At 39.6% G+C, this 19,586-nt stretch overlaps 2 pseudogenes across 2 annotated transcripts in view; one reads left to right on the top strand and one right to left on the bottom strand.

The window, feature by feature from the left end:
- LOC306648562 (vomeronasal type-1 receptor 4-like) overlaps window positions 1-19,586 on the bottom strand; it is a 51,100-nt pseudogene that overhangs the window by 17,899 nt on the left and 13,615 nt on the right. The window lies entirely within an intron of this gene.
- Window positions 5,493-6,411, top strand: LOC306647713 (vomeronasal type-1 receptor 4-like; annotated as a pseudogene). The gene has a single exon. The product of its transcript is annotated as a vomeronasal type-1 receptor 4-like (transcript).

Genomic DNA, 19,586 nt, shown 5'->3' with positions numbered 1-19,586 from the left:
TAATGGACTGAGAGTAGAAATCAATGAGAAAATAAAAAAGGGAAATTACTCCAACACTTGGAGACTAACTAATATGCTATTGAATGAAACATGGATAACAAAAAACATCAGGGAGGAGATTAAAAAATTCTTAGAGGTCAATGAGAATGACGATACAACATATTGAAATCTCTTGGACAGTATGAAAGCAGTACTAAGAGGAAAATTCATTGCTTCAAGTGCATTCCAGAAAAGAATGAAAAGTCAACTAAATGACCTACCATTACAGCTCAAAGCCCTAGAAAAAGAACAGAATAACAGCAAATGTAGTAGAAGACAGGAAATAATTAAAATCAGAGCTGAAATCAATGAAATTTAAACAAAAGAAACCATTCAAAAAATTGACAAAACAAAAAGTTGGTTCTTTGAGAAAGTAAAAAAAAATTGACAAACCCTTAGCCACACTAACAAAGGGAAGGAGAGAGAAGACTCAAATTACTAAAATACATGATGCAAAAGGAAATATCACGACAGACACCACTGAGATACAGAACATAATGAGAAGCTACTTTGAAAATCTGTATTCCAACAAAGTAGAAACTACCGAAGACATTGACAAATTTCTAGAGACATATGCTCCTCCCAAACTGAACCAGGAGGACATACACGCTTTAAACAGATCAATATCAAGCAATGAAATAGAAGAAGCCATTAAAATTCTACCATCCAAGAAAAGCCCAGGACCACACGGATTCTCAGCCCAGTTCTACAAAACCTTCAAAGAAGAACTCATTCCAATACTTCTCAAAGTATTCCAGGAAATAGAAAAGGAGGGTACCCTACCGAACACATTCTATGAAGCTAATATCACCCTCATACCCAAACCAGGAAAAGACACATCAAGGAAAGAAAATTTTAGACCAATATCCTTGATGAATATAGATGCAAGGATCCTTAATAAAATATTGGCAAACCATATCCAAAAACATTCAGAAACTTGTGCACCATGATCAAGTGGGGTTCATTCCTGGAATGCAAGAGTGGTTCAACATTCATAAATCAATAAACCTAATCCATCATGTCAATAGACTTAAGGATAAGAATCATATGGTTATTTCAATTGACTCAGAAAAAGTGTTCGATAAAATACAACACCCCCACTGTTCGATAAAAACAACACCCCTTCATGCTCAAAATACTAGAAAATAATAGGTATAGTAGGAACATACCTGAACATTGTAAAGGCTATTCATGCTAAGCCCATGGCCAACATTATTCTCAATGGAGAAAAACTGAAACAATTCCCTTTAAAAATGGGAACAAGACAGGGAAGTCCTCTTTCACCACTTCTATTCAACATTGTCCTCGAAACTCTAGCCAGAGCAATTAGGCAGACTAAAGAAATTAAAGGGATAGGAATAGGAAAAGAGGAACTTAAGCTGTTGCTATTCGCTGATGACATGATTGTATATTTAGAGGATCCAAAAACTCCTCCAGAAAACTTCTAGACCTCATCAATGAATTCAGCAAAATAGCAGGCTATAAAATCAACATGCATAAATCTAAAGCATTTGTATATGCTAGCTATGAAACAGATGAAAGGGAAATGAGGAAAACAACCCCATTTGCAATAGCCTCAAAAAAGATAAAATATTGGCAATCAATCTAACCAAGGAGGTAAAAGATCTCTACAATGAAAACTACAAAATATTGAAGAAAGAAATTAAGGAAGACCTAAGAAGATGGAAAGATCTCCCATATTCTTGGATAGACAGAATAAATATTGTCAAAATGTCCATACTACCAAAAGTGCTATACATATTCAATGCAATTCCAATTAAAATCCCAATGACGTACCTTACAGAAATAGAGCAAGCAATCATGAAATTCATCTGGAAGATTAAAAAAACTGAGAATAGCTAAAGTAATCCTTAGCAGGAAGAATGGAACAGGAGGTATCACAATACCAGAACTTCAACTGTACTACAAAGCAACAGTATCAAAAACAGCATGGTATTGGCACCAAAATAGACAGGTAGATCAATGGTACAGAATAGAGGACACAGACACAAACCCAAATAAATACAGTTTTCTAATGCTAGACAATGGTGCCAAAAAATATGCAATGGAGAAAAGATAGCCTGTTCAATGAAAGTTGCTGGGAAAACTGGAAATCCATATGCAACAGAATGAAACTAAACCTCTATCTCTCACCCTGGAAAAAAACTCAAATCACAATGGATCAAGGACCTTGAATGGATCAAGAGACCCTGCGTCTTATAGAAGAAAATATAGGTCCAAATCTTCACCTTGTTGGCTTAGGATCAGACTTCCTTAACAGGACTCCCATAGCACAAGAAATAAAAGCAAGAATCAATAACTGGGATAGATTCATACTAAATAGCTTTCTCTCAGCAAAGGAAACTATCAGCAATGCGAACAGAGAGCCTACAGAGTGGGAGAAAATCTTTGCCTTTTGTACTTCAAATAGAGCACTAATTTCCAGACTATATAAAGAACTCAAAAAACACTACACCAAGAATACAAATAACCCAATCAACAAATGGGCTAAGGATATGAACAGATACTTCACAGAAGAAGATCTACAAGCAATCAACAAACATATGAAAAAATGTTCACCATCTTTAGTAATAAGAAAAATGCAAATCAAAACTCCACTAAGATTCCATTTCACCCCAATTAGAATGTCAATTTTCAAGAATACAAGCAACAATAGGTGTTGGAGAGGATGTGGGGAAAAAGGTACACTCATACATTTCTGGTGGGGTTGCAAATTAGTGCAGCCACTCTGGAAAGCAGTGTGGAAGCTCCTTAGAAAACTTGTAATGGACCTACCATTTGACTCAGCTATCCCACTCCTCAGTCTGTACGCAAAGGATTTAAAATCAGCATACTACAGAGATACAGCCACAACAATGTTAGCTGCTCAATTCACAATAGGCAGATTGTGGAACCAACCTAGATGCCCTTCAATTGATGAATGGATAAGAAACTGTGGTATATATATATACAATGGAACATTACTCAGCTGTAAAGAATAATAAAATTATGGCATTTGCAGGCAAATGGATGAAATTGGAGAATATCATGTTATATGTGATAAGCCAATCTCAAAAATCCAAAAGGTAAATGATCTCACTGATAAGCGGATGATGACACATAATGGAGGGTGGGAGGGGGCAAGAATGGAGGAAGGAGGGATTGTATAGAGGGAAAAGAGCAGTGGAGGGGTGGGGGGAAGGAAAAATATAAAGGAAAGAATCAAACATCATTGCTCTATGTAAATGTATGAATATGCAAATGGTATGCTGTTACTCCATGTACAAACAGAAACAACATGTATCCCATTTGTTTACAATAAAAATAAATGTAAGAAAATATTGAACAGTGAGGCTTTGTGATAATGGAACTTTGGCTACTGGTGCAGAAATAAGAATACAGTTCCTTAGTGCTGAACCCGGTTTAGGTATACTCAACTCCCAATTTAAACCGAAATCTAATATGTCTTTCTCCAAGACCCTCTATCTCTTCCCAGACTCTGCATCAATATCAACCACTCCAGATCACTGAGCTCATTCCAATACTTCTCAAAGTATTTCATGAAATAGAAGAGGAGGGAACCCTTCCAAACTCATTCTATGAAGCCAATATCACCCTGATACCTAAACCAGAGAGAGACACATTAAGGAAATAAAATTTCAGACCGATATCCTTAATGAACATTGCCACAAAAATTCTCAACAAATTTTTAGCAAATCGCATACAAAAATGCATTAAAAAGATAGTGATCTCCCTGATAAGTAGATGATGACACATAATGGGGGTGGGAGGGGTTAGTGTTAGGGTTAGAGTTAGGGTTAGAGAGGGAGGAAAGAATGGAGGAAGGAAGGATAGAGGGAAAAGAGGGGTCAGAGGGGTGGGGCATAGGGAAAAAATAACAGAATGAATCAAACAACATTACCCTATGTAAATTTATGACTACACAAATGGTATGCCGTTACTCCATGTACAAACAGAGAAACAACATGTATCCCATTTGTTTAAAATAAAAAAAAAAAAAAGATAGTGCACCACGATCAAGTGGGTTTTATCCCAGGATGAAGGATGGTTCAACATTTGGAAATCAATAAATCTAATTAAATATATCAACAGACTTAATGTGAAGAATCACATGGTTATTTTGATAGATACAGAAACAGCATTTGATAAAATCCAGCATCCCTTCATGCTCAAAACATTGTGAAAAATAGGGATAGTGGGAGCATTCCTTAACATATAAGGAAAACTTAATATAACAATTGTGGTTTTCCAAGAGCAATTGTTATACATACATCATGTTTTCAGCTGTTCAAAAACTTCCTCCTCATTGTGCCTAATACAGAACATTGTTTAGGAATTTCATTGTAAAGTTGGGTATGAGTGTGTTAGGGTTTATGGTCAACCTCTTCACCTTCTGCTCAATTTTTCTATTAATATAAAACTGCTCTAACCAATAAGGTCAGTTGACTGTATGTATTTGAATTGTTACAAAAAATCTATCTCAATATTTTGAATACTCAAGATTTCATGCTGTACATACTCCAGTGTGTGCATGTGACTCCTGTTGTACTATCACTTAACCTCATTGATTCTTTGCTAACAGGTTTACTGAACTCAGGTATCGATTAACATATTTCAGAGTGTGTCCTCTGAAATTGGCAATTTTGCTGCTATTACTCCAGTTGTGATGCTTTATGTCAGAAGGCTCAGGACATAGCCTGGAGAACAATTCCTGTGACAGGTGCTCTCGCACTTGTGTTCCTAACACAACCAAGTGGCACCTGTGGTGGCTGTCCTGGTGAGGATGGAGTACTGTCTCCCTGCACATAACACCATGGGGCCGTGCCTGCTTCATTAGAGTTCTCTCAGAGCTTCTGCATTAATAAAATGTCTAGATATTCCCACATAATTGACATTGGCCATAGAATAATTCTTTCCAAGCAAATGGAAACACATTAAGATGAAATCTTAACATACCAATATTTGAGAAGATAATGGGAATTTAGAAAACCAAACTAAACACAGATCTGGATTGTTTGAAGAATCCCACTCACTACTGTAAGGAGACCTGGCGTTTCACTGCACTGAGTCCTGCCACAGAGCCAGTCTCAAGTTCCCTGTCATACCCTAATCAGAGCATGGATTTAGACAGATATTTGCCTCAGCTGAACGATTTTCCTGGTCATTGTACAATGTCATCTCAGCACTTTGCCTATGTTGTGAAAAGTGAAGAAGTGGCCACGTACTGCCTTTCTAGCAGGATCTGATATAATTCCTGCTTTTACAAATTCACGCAAACCTCACTAAATGTGCTTTTAAAGAAAAACATGCATTGTTTGCAGTGGGAACACTGGACATTGGGAATGCTTATTTTTGTTTGACATGAAACATGCAGCCTGGGCCTCCTCTCCTTCTGCAGGACTGTCTGACTGGGACAGCAGGGAACTGACAGGATGGCATCCAGAGATGTGGTTCTAGGAATCATCTTACTGTCACAGACTGTGGTTGGAGCCCTGGGCAATTCCTCTCTTCTCCTCCATTTCCTGGGCCTTGTCTTCACCAGGTGCAGGGTGTGACACACAGAATTGATTCTGAAGCACTTGACTGTGGCCAACTTGTTAACTGTCCTGTGTAAAAGAGTTCCCCAGTCTGTGGCAGCTTTCAATTTGGAATTTTATCTTGGTGATTTTGGATCAAACTACTATTCTACCTGCACAGGGTGGGCAGAGGTGTGTCCATTGTGACCATGTGCCTTCTGAGTGTCTTCCAGGCCATCACCATCAGCCCCATTGAATCCTGGAGGGCAGAGCTTAAAGTCAAAGCTCCAATGTATATTGGAACCTCCATGTACCTGAGCTGGGTCTTGTACCTGCTTATAAATATCATTATTCTTATGTTTATCACTGGAAAAAGAAACCACAAAAGTGACAAATCTAAAAAATTTTGGATACTGTTTTAGTGTTCAGCATAACAGAGCAACAGACTCACTGCAGGCAGCTTTGCTAATATTCCCGGATGCTGTTGTGTGTGGGCCTCATGCTGTGGGCAAACAGTTCTGTGGTGCTCATCCTCTACAGACACAAGCAGAGAATGCAGCCCATTCATAAGACCAGCTTCCCTAGGTATTCCCCTGAATCCAGAGCCACCAAAACCATCCTTCTCCTGGTGAGCACCTTTGTCTATTTTTACACACTTTCCTGCATCTTTCACGTTTGTTTGTCTGTTGTTCATAATCCCAACAGGTTCCTGGGGAACATGGCTGCAATAATCTCTGAGTGTTTCCAAGCTATCAGCCCCCTCCTAATTATGAGTCGAGATGCCAATTTATCCAGTTCCTGTTTTGTCTTGATACATAATAAAAAAGCCCCCTGATCTTATGACGGATATGTAAACTGTAAGTTTTTGCAGGATCCTTACTTCCTTATTCATTTTAAGTCATAAAATCTGTACAAACAGAGAAACAACATGTATCCCATTTGTTTACAATAAAAAAAATACAAAATAAATAAATAAAAAAAAATCTGAAGCACACATATATAAGTGTATATCACATGGGGATGCTGTTTTTCCCACATGCACTCATATTTCAGCCGGCCTGCTGCTGCTTGCTGGGTGGCCTGAGTCATCTGGCAGGTAGTCCTTGGTGAGCTTCCTGCATGCTGAGGACTGTCATGGTGCATTGTGGGGGATTGTACCAAGGTGCCTTTTCTCCAAGGCCTGAACTCCTGCCAGAAGCAAGTCTGAGTCATCTGTGTGAAGCGTCTGCTCACCAGGCATTAATTCTTCCTCTGTGCCTATTTTAAGCCTTTCTTTTTCCCTCCTTTTCGCTCTCTCATTTTTTTTTTTGTTTTGATGTGAGTGTCTGGATAATTAATGGGAACTTCATCTATGATGGTATCTCCCCTCAACTTGGCTGTTGACATCCCCAGGAGTGAAGTAGAAAACTCAAGGCTCTCCAGCATAGAGGACGAGGGTGTTGACCTGCCATTTAAGAAAAGCCCTCCAGAGGCTCACAAGGCACTGCTCTTCCTCTGTGCTGTTCTTCATTTTTGCCCTCCCCCCCCCGTCAAGGGCTCCCTCCTGTTCTCAGGCAGCATCAGCAGAAGTGTAATACCAATCTGTCCCTGTCCTGAGCCTTGAAACTCTGGTGTTCCTGCCATAACTTCACCATCTGCACATCTGCTGTGCATGCAACAGGATTGCTCCTGAGCTCACATTCCAGAACTCAACTACTGACACCCAATTCAGCCCTGGGATGACTCACTGTGTGACCACACCCAACTTTAGGATGTTGAGCAGAAAATAAGGCTGCGGCCTGAGGAATTCTGCAGTTTTCACATGTTTGAATAAAATTTCATTCATATTTCCAAGTTCCATCCCCAAAATATACACTGAAATTATGAGTTAGCTTATTAGACATGCTCTGTTCTCATCTCTTTTCCTGACAATTTTACATGTGAACATGTGTCATGGATGATTATTGGTCTTGAATGTCTGGAGAGTAGGAAATTATCATAAAGTGGTGAAGTGTCAGCACTGTACTCTCCTTTATAGGCAGCACGACTTGCAAATTGTCTTGTCAGTTTCTTCTTGAAGCCAATGACAGTATGCAGAATGCCTAGTTTCTTACTACTAAGAATTCATTTAAAAATATCTAAATTTTTTGTCCTCACACATATTTGCATCTTCATGTCCTGCTGCAAGAACTTGGTAAATCTGATATCAGCATGGGATCCCTTTGCAATATTTTAAACCTGCTCTCTGAGTGACAGTATTTAGGAATTTTTAAGCCACAAAGGTACATGTGTATATATCAAAACATGAACAGTTTATTTTATAAGTAGTTTTTGAATAGCTCTTATGTGGGTTTACAGTGGGTTAGCTTGAATATGACATGTACATCAAATCTCCTGTGTGATCGCTGGGACATTCAGACATTCAGGGGAGAAATTATTGCATTGTCAGAGGTGTAACTTGATCCATCCATCCTGGTTGGAATAGATTTTCTGGGTGGTATTGTAGGCAGAAATGTGTTTGGGGGATGCAGATAACTGGGGGTACGCACTGGAAAGTGACATCTTCCCTGTGGACCCTCCCTGCCTCCCCCAGCCTCTCTGCTTTTACTGCTATGAGGTGAGCACATTCCCTCCACCATCCCATCTCCCCATGATGCTCTTTGTCACATTGACCAGAGCTATGAAATCGTCCTCTGTGGACCAAGACCTCTAGAAACCATGAGCACAAATGATCTTTTCCTTTCCTAGTTATCTCTTGTTTGATGTCTTAGTCCCAGCAATTAAAATCTGATTAAAGCATCCTGCATATAATTTGGGTCAGTTCTTCCTTTGCTTATCAAGAGCTCCTGTGTTTTATTCCTTTAAGAAATAGACTTTTGCCTTTTCCCTAATGGGAAATGGGGACAAGTGTTTTGGGTTTAGATTTTATAGCTCTATAAGTAGCCCTTAGTGCTATAGTGACTTTCTTCTAAAGTCTTTCTCAAGACTTGTCTTGCCCTGTAACACTTGTTCTGGATTCTGAGCTTGAAAACGACATATGCATACAAAAGAAATTAAAATATCAAAATATATGGAAAAAACAAAATCCTCATTACACCTTTATTTTTAAAATTTCTAAGTATTATTCATATATAAATATACATGTGTCTTTGCATACACATCTTTGGATTAGTTTTATTATGCATCAAACAATAATTCTAGACTATTATGTGTAATTTAACATTCAGATTTAAATCCCTATTTTAACTATGGCAAATGCTTTAGCAGAAAATCTGCTGCCAGGTTTTATTCCTAATTTTTTTATTCATTTGTAAAGTTATGTGGAATGTGTTTCTTCTGAATCTACTTTGATGTGTTAGTGTTAGGTATGTCATGGGAAGGAAATATCAGTGTTTGGATCTTCAAACACTATTTGCCTGTGGCAAATGAAAACTGTCATACAAATCTATATGGGACATTTCTTTCCATTAGACATAATTAAAACAATGGTCAACTAATATCATCATGATACCTGTTCTATTTAATTTTTCTATGTTGTTTGTTTTTTTCCAAACTGCTGCATTTCATCTTTTCAATAGCAAATCACAATATGCACTTTTTAATACATTCACTGTTCACCTTCATATTATGTGAAATTAGGTAATAATCTTTTGCTACATCTGATTTTTAATACATAATTTTACGTGTTCTTATGTACAAGTTGGGCAGTGATGTTCAGTGAACTTTCACAAATTGAGCACATTCCGCGGCATGCAGCTCCTACATACGAAATCAGCATCCTCAGTCTGAGATGCTCCAATGATTCTCTGAGAGCATCCCCAAGAGTGAGAAGTCACAGCCCGGCTCACTGTCACCTCTCTCCTACTTTACACAAGTGATGACTCAGCATAAACTGTTTTGTATTTGATGCAAAAACTTCCATGTGCTCTAGTATTAGTACCTTTTCATATTTTGGTGCTGGAAATCAACTGCAGAAACATCAAATAATTAAGCATTCTTCTTCTATTAATGAAGTGTTATTATGTTTTATCTTCATACATTGTTGCTGCACATTCTACTGAAGTTCATTGTCATAATTTTACCAGCAAGAATACAATTTGCTTAGCTCAGACCCCAGTACTTCTCCTTTCCTCCCCTCATTTCTTCTCCTGTTCCCTCTCCTCCACGCTACTCATCTTCCATTTATTTTTATACTCTATTTAAAATGAGTGCTTTATAGATACTGATGAAGATGAAATTCACAGGTATATTTATGCATAAAATGCATGCATATTACAGGTGCATGAAACACTTTGGTCAATTTCATTCACTGTTTCTCAATTTTCCCAGTCTACTTTCCAACCACACATTTTCTTTTTCTAATCTAATTATCTCTTCTCTTTTTGTGGGATTCCTTTCACCCACATTTTATTCTGTAGTTTTGTCTGCCTTCCTCATAGAAGAGAAAGCAATCTACACTTGGCTTTCTGAGTCAGGCTTATTTTATTTAGCATGATGTTCTGTGTCCACTCATTTACCAGCAAATGCCACGATTTCATTCTTCATTATGGCTGAGTAGTAATTTGTGCATATAAACCATGTTTTCTTTATCTATTTGTCTGTAGACAAGATTCTGGGCCAGTTCCATAAGCTGGTTATTGTGAATTGTGCTGGTATAAACACTGCTGTGGCAGTATCTCTGTAGTATGCTGATTTTAGATAAATATGAGGGAATGAGATAGCTAGTTTATAGGTGGTTCAAACATTAGTTTTGTGAGGAAGCTCCATCCTGCTTTCCAGAGTAGTGGCAGTCATTTGTAGTCTCAATAGCAAAGTACAATGTATCTTTTCCTCCTCATCTTCATTTCTAATTTTTTATTATATTTATTTTTGAAAATTTCCATTCTGATTGGAGTGAGATGAAATCTTAGTGTAATTTTTAATTTCTTTTCCCCTTATTGCCAGAGAGGTTGAATTTTATTCATGCAGTTTTTGTTTATGATTTCTTTAGCTGTGTGTGTGTAGTCCTTTTGCCCCTTTTTAAATTATGTTATTTTTTGTTAGTGCTTTTTGAGTTTTGATACTGGATATTAACACCCTGAGGAGCAGGTGACAAAGATCCTCAGTCTATATGGAGAGCAGTACTGAGGATGAGTTATAAAGCCTTCCAAAGGGAAGTGAGGGACAGGCCATCTGCAGGCTCCTATTTCCGTGTCATGCTCACAGACCACAAGCATCATCAACCCTCTGGATAATTCTTTCCTTAAAAACATCCTCATCATGATTCACTGCTAAAGCCAAATCTGAACTTGTCTAACTCTAATGACCATGTTCTAGACACTGTGCCCTGGGATGTCTCACTGCCTCATCCCAGATTATGCTTGTTGGACATGTGAAAGGTATTGTTGAGTCATGTCTCTGTGCTCATCAAAAGAACAGATAGGTGATTTTGATGCCCCAAAATTCATTGTTTTCAAATGCCGAATAAGAATGTAGATCATATCGAAGAGAGAGATGATCTGAGGAGTCTGGAATCAGAATCAAAGCATGAGTGTGGAACTGCTGGGACCTTCTTCTTTTTTTTTTATTGTAAACAAATGGAATACATGTTGTTTCTCTGTTTGTACATGGCATAAAGGCATACCATTTGTGTAATCATAAATTTACATAGAGCAATGTTGTTTGATTCATTCTGTTATTTTTTCCCTTCCCCCCACCCCTCCCACCCCTCTTTACCCTCTATACAGTAGTTCCTTCCTCCATACTTGCCCCCCTCCCTAACCCTAACTCTAACCCTTCCCTCCCCCCCATTATGTGTCATCCTCCACTTATCAGCGATATCATTCGTCCTTTGGCTTTTTGAGATCGGCCTATCTCACTTAGCATGATATTCTCCAATTTCATCCATTTGCCTGCAAATGTCATAATTTTATCATTCTTTATGGCTGAGTAATATTCCATTGTATATATATACCACAGTTTCTTTATCCACTCATCAATTGAAGGGCATCTAGGTTGGTTCCACAGTATGGCTATTGTGAATTGAGCAGCTATGAACATTGATGTGGCTGTATCTCTGTAGTATGCTGATTTTAAGTCCTTTGGGTATAGGCCAAGGAGTGGGATAGCTGGGTCAAATGGTGGTTCCATTCCAAGTTTTCTAAGGAATCTCCACACTGCTTTCCAGAGTGGCTGCACTAATTTGCAGCCCCACCAGCAGTGTATGAGTGTACCTTTCTCCCCACATCCTCGCCAACACCTGTTGTTGCTCGTATTCTTGATAATCGCCATTCTAATTGGGGAGAGATGGAATCTTAGGGTGGTTTTGATTTGCATTTCTCTTATTACTAGAGATGTTGAACATTTTTCCATATGTTTGTTGATTGCTTGTAGATCTTCTTCTGTGAAGTGTCTATTCATTTCCTTAGCCCATTTGTTGACTGGACTATTTGAATTCTTGGAGTAGAGTATTTTGAGGTCTTTATAGATTCTGGAGATTAGTGCTCTATCTGAAGTATGATTGGCAAAGATATTCTCCCACTCTGTAGGCTCTCTCTTCGCATTGCTGATAGTTTCCTTTGCTGAGAGAAAGCTTTTTAGTTTGAATCTATCCCAGTGGTTGATTCTAGCTTTTATTTCTTGTGCTATGGGAGTCCTGTTAAGGAACTCTGGTCCTAGACCAACAAGGTGAAGATTTGGACCTACTTTTTCTTCTATAATCTGCAGGATCTCTGGTCTGACTCCGAGGTCCTTAATCCATTTTGAGTTTAGTTTCGTGCATGGTGAGAGATATGGGTTTAGTTTCATTCTGTTGCATATGGATTTCCAATTCTCCCAGCACCATTTGTTGAAGAGGCTATCTTTTCTCCATTGAATATTTTTGGCACCTTTGTCTAGTATGAGAAAATTGTATTTATTTGGGTTTGTGTCTGTGTCCTCTATTCTGTACCATTGATCTACCTTTCTATTTTGGTACCAATACCATGCCGTTTTTGTTACTATTGCTTTGTAGTAGAGTTGAAGATCTGGTATTGCAATACCCCCTGTTTCACTCTTCCTGCTAAGGATTGCTTTAGCTATTCTGGGTTTCTTATTCTTCCAGATGAATTTCATAATTGCTTGCTCTATTTCTGTAAGGTATGTCATTGGGATTTTAATTGGAATTGCATTGAATTTGTATAGCACTTTAGGTAGTATGGCCATTTTGACAATACTAATTCTTCCTATCCAAGAACATGGAAGATCTTTCCATCTTCTAAGGTGTTCTTTATTTTCTTTCTTTAGTGTTGTATAGTTCTCATTGTAGAGGTCTTTCACCTCTTTTGTGAGATTGATTCCCAAGTATTTTATTTTTTTCGAGGCTATTGTGAATGGGGTAGTTTTCCTAATTTCTCTTTCTGAAGATTCATCACTTATGTATAAAAATGCATTGGATTTATGTGCATTGATCTTGTAACCTGCTACTTTACTGAAATCACTTATGAGTTCTAAGAGTTTTCTGGTGGAATTTCCAGGTTCCTCTAAATATATAATCATGTCATCAGCGAACAGGGATAGTTTGAGTTCTTCTTTTCCAATTCGTATCCCTTTAATTTCTTTGGTTTGTCTAATTGCTCTGGCCAGAGTCTCAAGAACGATGTTGAATAGAAGTGGTGAAAGAGGGCATCCCTGCCTTGTTCCAGTTTTTAGGGGGAATGCTTTCAGTTTTTCACCATTTAGAATGATATTAGTCATGGGCTTAGCATAAATGGCCTTTACAATGTTAAGGAATGTTCCCACTATCCCTATTTTTTCTAGTGTTTTGAGCATGAAGGGGTGCTGTATTTTATCAAATGCTTTTTCTGCATCTATTGAAACAATCATGTGATTCTTGACTTTAAGTCTATTAGTGTGGTGAATTACGTTTATTGATTTCCTGATGTTGTTGAACCAACCTTGCATCCCTGAGATGAAACCCACTTGATCATGGTGCACTATCTTTTTAATATATTTTTTTATGCGATTTGCTAAAATTTTGTTGAGAATTTTTGTGTCGATGTTCATTAAGGATATTGGTCTGAAATTTTCTTTCCTTGATGAGTCTCTGTCTTTTTTAGGTATCAGTGTGATATTGGCTTCATAGAATGAGTTTGGGAGGGTTCCCTGCTCTTCTATTTTATGGAATACTTTGAGAAGTATTGGAATGAGCTCTTCCTTAAAGGTTTTGTAGAACTCGGCTGAGAACCCATCTGGTCCCGGACTTTTCTTTGTTGGTAGGCTTTTGATGACTTCTTCTATTTCAGTACTTGAAATTGGTCTATTTAAATTGTTTATGTCCTCCTCATTCAGTTTAGGCAATTCATATGTCTCTAGAAACCTGTTGATGTCTTCGAAATTTTCTATTTTGTTGGAGTATAGACTTTCAAAATAGCTTCTAATTATGTTTTGTATTTCCATCCTGTCTGTTGTGATATTTCCTTGTTCATTCCGAATTTTAGTGATTTGGGTTTTCTCTCGTCTTCTCTTTGTTAGTGTGGCTAAAGGTTTATCAATTTTGTTTATTTTTTCGAAGAACCAACTATGTATTTTGTCAATTTTTTGTATTGTTTCTTTTGTTTCAATTTCATTGATTTCAGCTCTGAGTTTAACTATTTCCTATCTTCTACTACTTTTGGTGCTGTTCTGTTCTTCTTTTTCTAGGGCTTTGAGCTGTAGTGTTAGGTTGTTTATTTGTTGAGTTTTACTTCTTTTATTAAATGCGCTCCATGAAATAAATTTCCCTCTAAGTACTGCTTTCATAGTGTCCCAGAGAGTTTGATATGATGTTTCTTTGTTCTCATTTACCTCTAAGAACTTTTTAATTTCCTTCCTAATGTCTTCTGTTATCCATTCATCATATAATAGCATATTGTTTAATCTCCAGATGTTGGAATAGTTTCTGTGTTTTACTCTTTCATTTATTTCTAACTTCAATCCATTATGATCTGATAGAATACATGGTAGTGTCACTATCTTCTTGTATTTGCTAACATTAGCTTTGTGGCATAATATATGGTCTATTTTAGAGAAGGATCCATGTGCTGCTGAGAAGAAAGTGTATTCACTCTTGGTTGGATGGTATATTCTATAAATGTTCGTTAAGTCTAAATTATTGATTGTGTTATTGAGATCTATGGTTTCTTTGTTCAATTTTTGTCTGGAAGATCTGTCCAGTGGTGAGAGCGGCGTGTTAAAATCACCTAGTATTATTGTGTTGTGGTCTATTTGGTTTCTGAAATTGAGAAGGATTTGTTTGACATACATAGATGAGCCACTGTTTGGGGCATAGATGTTTATGATTGTTATATCTTGCTGATTTATGCTTCCCTTAAGCAGTATGAAATGACCTTCTTTATCCCTTCTGACTAACTTTGGCTTGAAGTCCACATTATCGGAAATGAGGATGGATACTCCAGCTTTTTTGCTGAGTCCATGTGCATGGTATGTTTTTCCCCATCCTTTCACCTTTAATCTATGGGTATCTTTTTCTATGAGGTGAGTCTCTTGCAGGCAACATATTGTTGGATCTTTCTTTTTAATCCAGTCTGCCAGTCTATGTCTTTTGATTGATGAATTCAGGCCATTAACATTCAGGGTTATTATAGAGAAATGATTTGGTTTCCCGGTCATTTGGTTTATTTTTAAAATTTTGTTTAATTATTTGTTTGACACAACTTGTTTCCTCCTTTATTTGACAATTCCTTTAGGATAATTCCTTCCTTTGCTGATTTGCTTCTTTGTTTTTCATCTCTTCCTCATGGAATATTTTGTTGAGAATGTTCTATAATCCTGGCTTTCTCTTTGTAAATTCTTTTAGCTTTTGTTTATCATGGAAGGATTTTATTTCATCGTCAAATTTGAAGGTAAGTTTTGCTGGGTATAAGATTCTTGGTTGGCATCCATTTTCTTTCAGGGCTTGAAAAATGTTGTTCCAGGACCTTCTAGCTTTTAGGGTCTGGATTGAAAAATCTGCTGATATGCGTATTGGTTTCCCCCTGAATGTAATTTGGTTCTTTTCTCTCACAGCCTTTAAAATTCTGTCTTTATTTTGTATGTTAGGTATTTTCATTATAATGTGCCTTGGTGTGGGTCTGTTGTAATTTTGTGTATTTGGAGTCCTGTAAGCCTCTTGAACTTGGTTTTCCATTTCATTCTTCAGATTTGGGAAATTTTCTGATATTATTTCATTGAATAGGTTGTTCATTCCTTTGGCTTGTTTCTCTAGACCTTCCTCAATCCCGATAATTCTTAAATTTGGCCTTTTCATGATATCCCATAGTTCTTGTAGATTCTGTTCATGATTTCTTACCATCTTCTCTGTTTGTTCAACTTTGTTTTCAAGGTTAAATATTTTGTCTTCAATGTCTGAGGTTCTGTCTTCCAGGTGTTCTATCCTATTGGATATGCTTTCTATGGAGTTCTTAATTTGATTTATTGTTTCCTTCATGTCAAGGATTTCTGTTTGGTTTTTTTTCAATACCTGTAACTCTTTATTGAAATGATCTTTTGCTTCCTGTATTTGCTCTTTTAACTGTCGATTGGTGCGATCATTCAATGCTTGCATTTGCTCTTTCATCTCATCGTTTGCTTCTCTGATCATTTTAATGATGTACATTCTGAACTCCTTTTCTGTCATTTCTTCTGCCATGCTGTCATTGGGTTTTATTGATGTAACATCTAGATTTGTTTGCATCATTTTCTTTCCTTGTTTTCTCATATTGTTCAGGTATCAGTGGACCGCTGAGATATTGCAGATTTCCTCTGTTGATTTACAATGTCCCTGAAGATTTCTATATATATCCCCTCTTAGCCTTCAGTAGGCTGAAGTCTTGGAGGAAGTTGATAATGCGGTGCTCCACAAGGAAGCTGCCTGTCTAGGAGTGGTGGCCTTCAGGTGGGGTATTTTCCCTGCTAGTGGGCAGAGGTGCCTCCACTTGTTGACCGATGGTCATCCAAAGGGGACCTAGGCTGTGGGCTGAGGCAAGGCCTGTTTGGGCCTGTGTCTCTGGTTTTACCATCCTTGTGGGGAAACCTTCTCCAGGCAGGGAAGACTCACCGAGTCGGGAGGTCTCGCTGGTCAGTTTCCTCCTAGAGGTTCCCCTCAATTTACAGCTACTGCCTGGGCTGGGCTGCCTTCCTCTGCAAAGTTTCCAGGGCCCCGGCCCTACCTCCTGGGCCTGGGAGCCTCACCCTTCACAGATGAATCTCCTTAGGCTTCCCCTCCTCAGAGAATTTGCCCACAGGCCTGGAACCTTCGCTCTGCCCTAAGCTTGTCTCTGTGCAGCTCTTCCACCCAGAAGCCTCCTAGATCCTGGGACCGTGCTCTGCACCTAATCGCCTGGCTGCATGGCCCCTCCTCTGAGCAGCCACCTGTGGCCCCGAACAATCGCTCTGAGTCCCAGAGACCTGCCACAGGCCTCTTCCTCCAGACAGCCGCCCAGTATGTCGGTGCGGTCACTAGGAGTCCAAGAAACTCACTTCGTGCCTCCTCCTCCCACCAACCACCCGTAGCCCGGGGCAATCAATCACTCCGAGTCGAAGTGACCCTCCCCGTTCCTCCTCCTTCTCCAGATAACCCCCCGGGTGTTCAGGAGCAGTCCCTCTGAGTGGCTCTGAATCCACGTGACCCGCTGCACGGGTCCTCTGGGCACCGCCCGGAGCTCAGGTGCGGCCACTCAAGACCAAGCGTCCCACCACGCTTCTCCTCCAGGCAGCCCCCCTGTGTTCAGGAGCTGTCACTTTAAGACCAAACAGCTCACCACTCGCCTTCTCCTCTGAGCAGCCGCCTGGAGCGCTAATGCAGTCACTGCGAGTCCAAACGACCCGCCGCGCTCCTCCTCCTCTTTCTCCTACTCCTCCGGGCAGGCCCCGGGGTTCAGAAGTGGTCAGAGTCCAAACAGCTCGCCACGCAGCCCCTTCTCTGGCAACCGCCTGTAGCTCTGGTGTAGTCACCCGAATCCAAGCGGCTGTGCTCCTCTTCCTCCTCCTAGTCCTCAGGGCAGGCCCCGGGGCTCAGAAGCGTCGTTCTGATTCCAAACAGCTCGCCGCGCAGCTTCTCCTCTGGCAACCGCCTGTAGCTCTGGTGCAGTCTCTCCGAATCCAAGTGGTCACGCTCCTCTCCTCCTCCTCAGGTCAGGCCCCGGTGTCCTGAGTCCACACAGTTCTCCTCGCCACTCTTCCCCTGGGCAGCCGCCGGAGCCCCAGTGGCTGCTCCGAGTCCCAGCGCTGTGCCGAGCGGCCTCCTTTACGGCGCTCCCAGCTGTCAGAGTTCACTGCTCCAGCGGGGGGAGGGGCGTCTCGCCGGCAGATCTACTTCACAAAGTTTCCTGCGTTCCGGGACCCCCGTCCCATCCGGGATGCCCCCCCAGGGGGTGAGAGTCACCGGGCTGCTTTGAGTTGGTCCCAAGCGTCTCAATATCTCCTCTTTTGAATCCTGAGTCCTGGAGCAACATGAAATGCAGCCACCCTCTAGGCCGCCATCTTGAAAACCCGGAACTGGGACCTTCTCATCCATAGGGAAGTGTCTATGTATCTGACATGGCTATAGCTGAAAGACTTGTGTGTTAGTCCTCCTCAATGTCTATATCCAAGAGGTCAGGGACTTTATAGAGATAAGATCATTATTGCACAGTTTTGAGTCCTCACAAGCATTTCACCAATATTGACTCATTTACCATAATTGCCATAATTTGCCAATATTGTCCTCATGCCATAATGTGTCATAGTGGGTGGTTGGCATCATGGCATGGGTGTATGAGATTATATAGTGACTTTGGAAGTCAGAGAGCGGCCTGGAGTCCTACTTCCAACTTGCCTCCTATGAGAGATGTTTCACACTCCCTTGGGTTCTTCCTCTGGTGACCTTAGAATACCTAGGACTGCCTGGGTTTCTAGAACTGCACAGAACCATGTTCAGACCAAGATGTAGAAAAGAGGAACAGATGAAGTACATTTGAAAAAGAGGAAGAAGATCCTATGTTACCACAAGTGTTTTTCAAACTGTTCTATATGTCCTTCTGTTTGGTTCTTGTGTGCTTTTGTAATAGTTTACATATGTTAATCACTGGACTCTTTATATTTGTTAAAAGTTCTTGTAATTTGGACTTTGGGGAGCGTTGAAATGGTTCACAACATGGTAAGTCTGGCTGTTCCAGAGATAGCAAACTCCTAGAGATAGAAACTGGCTCCACAGAACATGGGATTCATATGAAAATTCACCTACCCATGGCTGTAGGTAAAAGCACACCAAATAGTAAATAGGGTGAACAAATCAGAAATTCTCATTATGTATTGTATATGTTGACTGTACTGTATTCAGAATAGGGGTTTTGCCACATGATTAGATTATAACTATTCTTGACCTGGGGAAATATGTGTGTATCTATGGGAGATGAGGGATAAATAAATTTGCTCTATTCTTGTGACCATCTTGCTACATGTCATGGTGTCCTGTTGTCTGCATTAACATGCACACTAAAGTTTACTTCAAAAATTTGCAAAGAACATGAGTAGATGTATTTTCAATAAAGACTGTGTGCTCAGCAGATATGTCAATTATACTCATAGTCAATAATCAGAAAAAAATGAAGAAATCATGAGATGATATTCCCTCACAAGTGTTGGGAAACAACTTAATAGAAAAAAGACCAGAGAAAATAAGTGTTTTCAGGAATATGGAGCAAAGTTAGCCTTAGGCAGATTATGTGGGAGGTTGTGTAACCTGGCACACACAGCATGGAAAACTGTATGAAGAGGCCTCTGAAAACTGAGAGTGAGACTTACATGTGGTGCAGGAATCCCACTCCCTGGTGTGCATCTGAAGGAGAAGGATTCGCATCTCAGTGAGACATTTTCACCGCCATGGTCATTGAAGCACTATTCACGACAGACAAGAAAGAATCAAGGTGAGACATAGTGTTCACCAGTGGTTGCATGTGTGAAGGTGAGTTGTTGAGTCCATTACCATCAGAGGATTGTTATTGAGACTTCAAAACAGAGAAATTCTGCCACCATGCTGACATAATTGAACCTGGG

This window comes from Sciurus vulgaris (assembly GCF_902686455.1).
Source record: "Sciurus vulgaris genome assembly, chromosome: 17".
Lineage (NCBI taxonomy): Eukaryota > Metazoa > Chordata > Mammalia > Rodentia > Sciuridae > Sciurus > Sciurus vulgaris.
The sequence above is the reverse complement of the archived record's forward strand: the minus strand, read 5'-3'. Positions and strand labels throughout refer to the sequence as shown.